Below are 9,579 nucleotides of genomic sequence, written 5' to 3'. Positions count from 1 at the left end.
GTGGGTTTTCTGTTATTTTCTTTTTTTTTTTTTTTCTTCTCTTTCGCATTTGACTGGTGGTTAATTAAGTGTGCTGCTTGGAGATGCATTCAGGGGTATATTGTTGACAGAAGAAAGTACGTATAATCAACCAATGGGGATGCTGGGTGGTGGTATGAGATCTAGTTTGGAGTTTAAGTCATTGAATTGTTCAACTCAAGAGATGTTAAAGGCTGTATTTGGTTTGAAAGAAAAGTTAGGAACACCTATGGAAGGTTTGTATAAGTCCCTTTTCTTTCAAACCAGACACACCCTAAAGGACCCATATCTCCAATGTTGACAGTGTAACTTAACAGTATTGTGGGCCTTCCAAATCAGTGGTTGAACAGGCCAGGCCCATCAGGTGATCCTTATCACTTATCACTGCCTAATTAGTTAACAAAGATATTACATTAAATGTAAATGGATCATGGGTTCTTAATTAAGGGTCATCATAGCATTAACAAAAAAATTAATTCTACAAATTAGGTGAAATCAAACATACTCCATTTGTCTAATACCAAAATGGGTGCCTATCTATTGGATTATTATTATCTAGCTACTTATAGCAGTCTGAGGAAACGTATCACAGTATTCCCTCTTGTATATATGCTATATATAATAATTCCCTATAGTCCTACACCATGGTACCAAAGTGAAAATTAAAAGCCGAAAAAGAAGAAGAAGAAGAAGAATCAATTCCAAAGAAAGAATATCCCACTGAATGCCAAGCCTCTCAGTGGGTGGATTTACACATAAATATGTAAGCAGGGATGTGATACATATCTTGGGCATACTTAGAATGGAAATGGAAATCTGACTCATCCACAGCCCCAAGAAGGTTTGACATGTTGGGTTGACTTCTGAGGAGTAGAAGCAAAAACGTGTTCCATTTGATCTAACTCAAACAATTTTACGTACAAGTAATTAAGTTCTTCCCAGTTAATTAGCTCTAGACTCCAGTCAGGCAGTCACCCGATCACCACCACCTCCACCCTCACCCTATATATACATAGAATCCATCTACCGATCGACAGAATTAATTACAAGGTCTAAACTCGAAACCCCAGAAAGAAAAACAGATATGGACGGCCAGAGCTCAAGCACAGAGAGCAGCACTACACAAGCAGTCACAAGCAAAGCATTTACAGGAGTAGGCAACCTCATCAAGCTTCTTCCCACCGGGACGGTCTTCCTGTTTCAATTCCTGAGTCCAGTCTTAACCAACAATGGCGAATGCAATACCAGTAACAAGTACTTGACGGGGATTCTTCTTGTTGTTTGTGGAATCTCCTGCTGTGTGTTATCTTTCACAGACAGCTACACAGATAGCAAGGGAAACACCAAGTATGGGATAGCAACTACGAGTGGAATGTGGCCCTCATCATCAGATTCAGTAAACCTCTCAGACCACAAGCTTCAGTTGAGGGACTTCGTTCATGCTTTCTTCTCACTGATTGTGTTCATGGTGGTGGTTCTCCTGGACCCTAACGTTGTCCAGTGCTATTATCCCTCGTTCAAGTCAGATCAGGAGCTGTTGCTGAAGATTCTGCCTCCCATAATCGGTGCTCTCTCCAGTTCTACGTTTGTGATATTTCCCAGCAAGCGGAATGGGATAGGATACCCCCAAACCCAGCAGTCTTAGACTCACGGAGAATACGAATTATTTCATGGTTAATCATATTGTGTGTTCTTCTGAAGATTATTATTGCCTGATTTTAACTGTATTAATTATATGGATTTCTATTAGTTTCTTAATTTGTTCTGTAACTGTGAGGGTGTGTTGATTAATCTATTCATCAAACAGAAAAGTGAAGGATGTGTAGTTGGCTTGATTTTCGATCCATTTCTTATTCTAAGTAGTGTTGTTTGGCAAATTCAATTCATAGAGCTTCCTTCTGAAAACTGTTAATTATGTGTTTATATCAAGCATTAATTATTACACAGTGAGTGCAGTAGTTCATAGTTCATAGACAGATGCTCCCATTCCATGCAGGGTTTGTGAATGTGTGATTGAATATCTCTTGATTTTAATCAACAACAGGCAACAGCTAGCTTAATTATCAATATTCAGACGAGAGGTTTATTAATTTATGTTTCTAATTACAATCTGCATTCAAAGGAAAATGTGATCATAGCAATCTGTCTATGCTGCATGATCAACCTCTACCTACTTCTTCTCGGTTGTTTAATAGTTATTAAAGGTAGACCAATCTTCCTGAACGTTTATGTTTCTCATGTTTTTGTTTAGGGAAAATCTATGATATGGTATGAAAAGAGTTTTGACCAATCAAAATTTACCCATAAATTTTGATAAATTACACCCGACTGGCTATCACGTTTATGATTCCAATTGACTGATCAGAAGTTTTTCAGATATCATATCTTTTCCATATCATAGTTGAACTCGTTTGTTTATCAAAATTTACGTGTGGGTTTTGATTGATCAAAACTCTTTCTGCCAGTATCATGTCTTCCCCGCATCATAAATTTTCCCTTTGTTTTAAGAATTAATTTGTTTTCAAACCAGCTGGTTTTATTCTGTTCTTGGAACCGGAAACAAGAAAAACAATTCACATCAGAAAATACCCATTTTTAAACAGGATTCGAGTGGAATAATCCCACCGCATTATCTTGCAAGGTTCAAAATATCAATACACCCTGATATGACGAAATTAAATGATGCATGTATCATTATTTTGTAGCTAGCACTTTATAGTTTATAGTTTATAGCTTTTTTTTTTTTTTTTCAAAATTTAAGGAGGACTGGAAATAATGTTTATTAGCATTTAAAATAATCAGTTTTTCTTAAAATACCTTAGGGAAATTTATGATTTGCTCCCTTTAGAAATTTTTATTCCAAACCTCCCCCTATCTATACTACTGTGATAAATTCTATTGTGATAAATTCTCCTACCGAGTCAAGTGGACTGCCCGTCACGAGTTTTTAATTTATGTATTTATTGATAATTTTGGAGTATTTTTAATTAAAATCAGTGTTTTTGGGTTGGATTCGATGAGTCAAGTCGTGAGCCAATGGTTATTATTAATTTATTAATTATACTCAACTCGTTGTACTGCTAGGAATGGAGTAGTTGAACATCAATTCAGATTGTCTTGACTCATGGCGGCTTCCTCCCTTTGAATGAAAAATGAAGAAGAAACTTTTGTGAAGTTCTCCGGCTACAACTGCCGGTCTTCAACCACTAACTAATGTTGCTAAACGAGCAAGTGGTCTTGAATGCCTTGAACGAGAGGCTTCACATTTAAATACTGTTCTTAAAATGGGTGTTGTTGTGTTACATTACCAAAAGAAAGGGTGATTTTATAATTTGTGTAATTTCATTAGTTCTCACCATTATTTCTAATGCTTTAAAATCCAATCTAGAATCAGAACCGCTTTAGCCACTGGTTTCTGGGATAACAGTTCAACCATCTGATCTGAAAAAACTATTGTTTAGGTCAAATTGGTTGACGGTTTAAGCATTCGGGTCAATGAATCATTGATTAAATTAACAGTTTTTGGCGAAAGAATGATTCAAGGGTAAAACAGAGCCAATTGCTTGACTGATTTTCAGGCCGAATGATCGGAGAGTTCGAAAACCATGATTATCCATATTAACTGATAGGGGGCAAACTGTTGGAATCTAAAAGTATGAGGGGTCTTTGTTGCAAAGAAAAATCTAGGGAATCAAAAGTTTCACAACCCCCTAAACACAGGGTGGATGCCTGTAATTTACCCTAAAAATGAGCAAAAGGAAGCTCTAACAACTGGTCAAGCAGCTGTAGCTTAATTATTCAACAGATTCAGCTATTCCAATGGCTACGCTGAACAGATGTTGGCCATGCAACCAATAGTCGCATGGCATTGTTTATCCACCAATGCGTCGTCCACGGAATACCTAGTGACTGGTTCGTGGGGCTGGCAAAGAAGGATCCAGGATCTTGATTAAATAGTTTACAATTTGTCTGATCGGTAGAGGCATCTAAACAAAAAGAGCAGATTATTTGTATAAATTAGATCTCCTGCATTTTTTTTTATTTGGTTACCTATTAATTATGCTATGTATTGGGGCTATCAATGGGTCGATTCTGCCCGATTGCCCCAATTAATCCAATCGAATTGATGATTATGTTAGTTCTGGTTTCATGATTTTGTCCCCATTAATAGTCGGGTTGGTTCGGGTTTTTGTTTGTTGTGAACTGATTAGGATCCAAATTAATTATTTTATTAAATTTATATATATATATAATGTTTTTCTAATTTTATTATAACTTTTATTATATTTTATATTTAAAATAGTAAATTTGATAGATAATGTATATGATAATATTAATTAAAAATGTCTAATTTATTAACATATAAATAATTTAGTATTTTATTATCATTTCTATTAAAATTATGAAAATTTACATTTTAAATTATTATTTAAATAAACAAATATAGTTTTCAGAATAATCGGGCCAATCGGGTAAGACCCCATAGGACCCAAATACCCCACTATTATGGTCTTGGGTCTTTGTCCTAATTAATAGTTAGTTCGGGACTGGTTCTACCTAGAAGTGACCCAGACCCCACCGGTTGTCAGCCCTACTATCTACGGATTATGGGTTGATACTTATTAAAATGTTTATATATTTTAAGCGATTCATTAGAACTAGTTTCCTAATAAAAAGCAAATTTGACTTTACTCCTCACATAGCGTGCCTCACACCAACCTCACAGCACATGGCAGTCCTGCAATGGGAACACCTTCCCATGAATGACAAAATCAAGTACAAGAAATGTTCTTAATGCACAGATGAAAACAATGTGAGGTTAGTGTGAGGTACGGAAATGGAAAGGATTTTGGATTTGTGGGAGAATTTAAATGGCCTCATGTTTTTTTTTTTTTTGAAATCTGGCCCTACGTATGTTTTTTTTTTTTCAAAAGCCGGTCCCATATTTGATGTTTTTATTTTTTATTTTTTTGGTAAATTATTGATAGTCAACCCTTACGAGGTGGCAATTAGGAGTCCAAATCTGCTTCCAACAAAAACACTTCCAACATGGTCTATATCCACACATCTCAAACATGATTGCTATCTCAAAAGTATGACCCCATCAATGTGTCCAAACATACATATTTGAGTTGTGCAGATAAAGCCTATTGGAAGTGCTTTGGTTGGGAGCATATCCGGAAACAACACTTAGACCCCCAACAAACTTTGTTTTGCATCTCCCCCAAAACTTCTAGATTCCAACACTTTGCCCTCTACCTACTAAATAACAAGGTTGACGATGAAAGTAAAAGTACTAAGAGCGTGTTTGGCAAGTCTTTTTGTGTGCTCTTTCGAGTTTTCAATGTTTGGAAGACTAAAATTTGGTCTTTCTCTACTAAGTAATGAAAGACAGGAAGTCGATGAAAAAGACCTATTCCCTAAAAATTAGGCTCATAAAAGCCCAAAATGGCTAAAAATCCAAAAGCTTCAAATGAAGGTTCCTGACTTTTGTACACTAGAAATCTTTCATTTAACATCTAATTTGTGTGAAAACGAAGCAAGTTCTTCATGTAGCTGTTGGGCATTTCCAAATGTATCTTGAAAAGAGTTGTAGAGCATCAAAGACTTTAATTACCTCCAAGGGTTCTCACATTTCTTTGGAGATGCCTAACCCATTGCTTACCAACTAGCACTAACATGGCGAGGCATATGCCCAAAGTAGATGGAAGTTTAATGGGGGTGTTCCATTTAAAATGTGTGCTATTATAATGTGGGACTCGTGGAAAGCCAGGTGCAAAAAACTAAAGAAGGGTGAGGCATTTTGTCCTAAATCGATCATTAGGCTCAGTTTGGAAGGAGTATAAATGCAAATATGTAGAGTGCAAAACCTTATATTTTGTATGTATTTGCACGGTATATATTTATATTTGTACTCTTTCCAAACTGAGCCTAAAGGAGTGCCTCACAGAGCTCTGTAAACATAAAGATTTGGAGTGCCAAAACTTATCTAGCATTCCCTTGTCAGCATTCTAGATCGTGGTCTCCACCGCCAGCTAACTTCATTAAGATGAATTTTGATGGGGCTTCTAACGATATCCAGTCTGGTCTTGAGTGTTTCACAACCACAAGAGGGAGTTTTGCTTAGGTCGTGTCGCCAACATTCATTGGGATCTCCCGAGGTCATTGAAGCTCTTGCTGTTAGGAAAGACTTGCAGATTTTATGGATTGAAGGAGATGTGCAACAGATTATTAAGGAAGATAGAACATAGTGTTCAGCACCCCATCAATAATAACCCTCTTGTTAACAACGCCTTCAGGATAAAGCATGAAACCATGCATGATTTTAGCAGTGATAACTTGCTCCTTCCTCCGCATTATGTTCATGATGATCTCATGCCTACACTTTTAAAGCAGGTCAGTTTTATGTGATTAGTTTTGTATTTTTGTCAAACCTCAAGGCCTCAGAGGGTGCTTTTTGTTTACTCTCTTCACATTTTCTTTTGTTTTCTAGCAGCAAGAAGGCATTGGATCTCTTGAGAATGAGTATAACTTTGATGGATATACCATGGATAATGTTCCAGTTTAGTAGAGGACCCAACCTCTTCTATGGTGGCAATTTTCCAATGTCTGATCTGCATGATTCTTTTCAAAGAAAAAAATGCTTGTACTATTTGGCAAAACATGCTTGTACTATTTTAAGATCAAATTCTTGGTTGGTTTTTCCTACTATCTTATTACCTATACTTCTGAAAGATTCTATGCAATGAAACAGCCTATGGGATTTCAAAAAAAAAAAGTATTTTTGTTTCTTATCTATAAATTCTATATCCAATATTTTTAATAATGTAAAACCTATGTTTAATACAAACATGAAAAATAATTATATAAACCACCCCTTTTGTCTAAGTGGGAAGTAAATAGTTCAACCATCCGTGGCAAATGGGTCAACTAGTGTTCTAATAGTTAAATAATAAAAATTAAAAATAAATATAAATATAAATATCATAAAACTTATAAAAATTTGTGAAAAAAATTTAAGCACATATGTAATATTATCTATTTATCATATCAAACAACAATACACATGCTAAATAAAAATATTTTTATTCAATGGAAATGAAATACAAGATTTAAAACTCACCCTAAAACGAAACCATTTTCCTGTTCAAATGGTGGGTTAATGGTTCAAGCTTTTAGGTTAAAATGGATCAACCCATGATATCAAAAATAATAATAAAAATTTAAAAATGATAGACAAAAATTATTAAAAACAATAAAGAAATTTTATAAAAAAACTTTTTGATGCATATCTAATATTATGTATTCATTATATTAAACAAAAATAAGTGTGATAGATGAGAGTTATTTTTATTCATGATAGACATAGAATTAAAAACTAAATTAACTTAAAGAAAATCATTTTTGCATCTAATTGACGTCAATGGTCCATAAGAAGGCAAATTAGGTGGGCTTAACTTGAACTTGAAACGACACAGCTCGTAATTTTAGATAGGCTAGCTTTGATTTTTGATCCTCAACTTGGACCTATGCCTAGGCTCAAAACTTTGGGCTTTTTTAAATTTTCAATGAGCCCAAACCCTATCCCTTAGGTAGATAAAGCCAAGTGTGATTATATACATACAATCGTAAATGCATATATAGCATATATTTGCATACATGCATGTATACACAATTATACACACAAATTTTATTTCCAATTTTGTGATAGGGCTAATTGACATACCCAAATCCAAGACTAACCCAAGCGCATCAAATTTCAATCCAAGTTGGAGGTTGGGTTCAAGTTGGACAGATTAGGCTTGACTTTGGTCTGAAGCCTTAGGTCCAATGCCTAGTTTTGGGCCTAGGTTAAGCTCAAATTCAGCCCAACCTACTTGACTTGCACCATAGTGATCCAATTGTTTAGGTAAATGGATTAACTAATGATGTCATAACTAAATAATAAAATTTAGAAAATTAAATAAAAACAAAAAATACATAAAATATATAGAAATTTCTGACATATCTAATATATTATAAACTTATTATATCAAACAAAAATAAGTGTGATAAGCAATAAATATTTTTAGAATTAATTTTGTAAATAGAATACAAAATTAAAGTTTCCTAAAACTGAGATTGCCTTTTTTTTAAGTCAAAAAGCTGAGCACATGATGTCATAATTATACAATAAAAACTCAAAAAATATATAGAAATAAAAATATATAAACACAAAAAAAAATTTATAAAATTTGTGCACATTTATGATATTATATATTTATTATATTAAACACAAATAAATATAATAAATAAGAATTGTTTTTTAACAATGAAAATGAAATATAAAACCTAAATCCACTAGTACACCCTGCTTTGGTAAGTTATCCTTTTTAAATGGTTCTAAATGTTCTGAAATTGCCACGTGTAACACACATGCATATTTACTAGTTTAATTTAACATGACTATCTTGTAATAAATTAATTTGGCAACTGGTGTCATGTATGAAAGCCAAGAATCATAACAAAGGACATATATTGGGTTGGAGGAGGATAACTGATACATGATGGCTCATTACAAACATTGTATGTGGCATAACCATCATGCTTATTTTTATATTCAATAGTGAAATGGGCATGTCATCCACATGTATCACGTATGGAAGCCAAGAATCATAACAAAGGACATGTATTGGGTTGAAGGAGGATAACTGATACATGATGGCTCATTACAAACATTGTATGTAGCATAACCATCATATTTATTTTTATATTCAATAGTGGAATGGGCATGTCATCCACATGTGTACCAAAAATGAAAGGTTGAAAAGATTTAAGACATCAAAGTATAAAAGTACAAAAAACACCACTTTGTGTTTGTTTGACATACTTTTTACTTTTAAAAAATATAATAAAAATACAAAAAATACAAAAAGCATGAAGTCATTCGATAATTTGTGCTTTTAGCTCTTTCACATATTTTATACTTTGTAAAACATGTTCACCATACTTATACACTCTATCACATGGCAACATATATGGATGCCATGTGAAAGCATAGGTATATCAATGTATTTAATTATGTTGTAGTATATATAGATGGCATGTGACATTTGAACATATTCAATGGCATGTCTAAATGACATTTGTGCCATATTGGTAAAGGTGTATTGGTACTTTAACCAATATGCCTTTTTTTAGATTTTTTTTCTTTTTAAATTTCAATTTTAAGTATAATTATATATATTATTTAATAAAAAAGAATTTGTAAAAACACCTGTAAACAAGTGTGTCAAGGCTTAAAGATACGATACAGTATGCCCCATATTGGGTGTATCAAATTAATACGTGGTAGGGCAACATATTGTGGAGACTCTATAACTTGATGTACCTTATTAGTATAGTCCCTATTGTTTGTTACTTTTATATTTTATTCTTTTTTTCTCTTTTAGCCCTGTATGGGCATTCTTGTAATTGTAAATATCTTTTAATATATAAGAGACTCTTTGAGGTGGAGTTCATTCATTCTTGACACCTCTAAGATTATTCTTGTTCTTTAATCTATTCGGGCAAGAAGTGTTG

General features: G+C 33.7%; 1 pseudogene; it reads left to right on the top strand.

The window, feature by feature from the left end:
- The first annotated feature begins 986 nt into the window (after positions 1–986).
- LOC104586881 (protein DMP2 pseudogene) lies at positions 987–1,858 on the top strand (annotated as a pseudogene).
- The last annotated feature ends 7,721 nt before the right edge of the window (positions 1,859–9,579 follow it).

Source organism: Nelumbo nucifera, chromosome 3 (genome assembly GCF_055504915.1).
Source record: "Nelumbo nucifera cultivar China Antique chromosome 3, China Antique-T2T, whole genome shotgun sequence".
In the NCBI taxonomy this organism is placed as follows: domain Eukaryota; kingdom Viridiplantae; phylum Streptophyta; class Magnoliopsida; order Proteales; family Nelumbonaceae; genus Nelumbo; species Nelumbo nucifera.
Note: the sequence above shows the minus strand (reverse complement) of the source record. Positions and strands in the feature narration are given on the sequence as shown.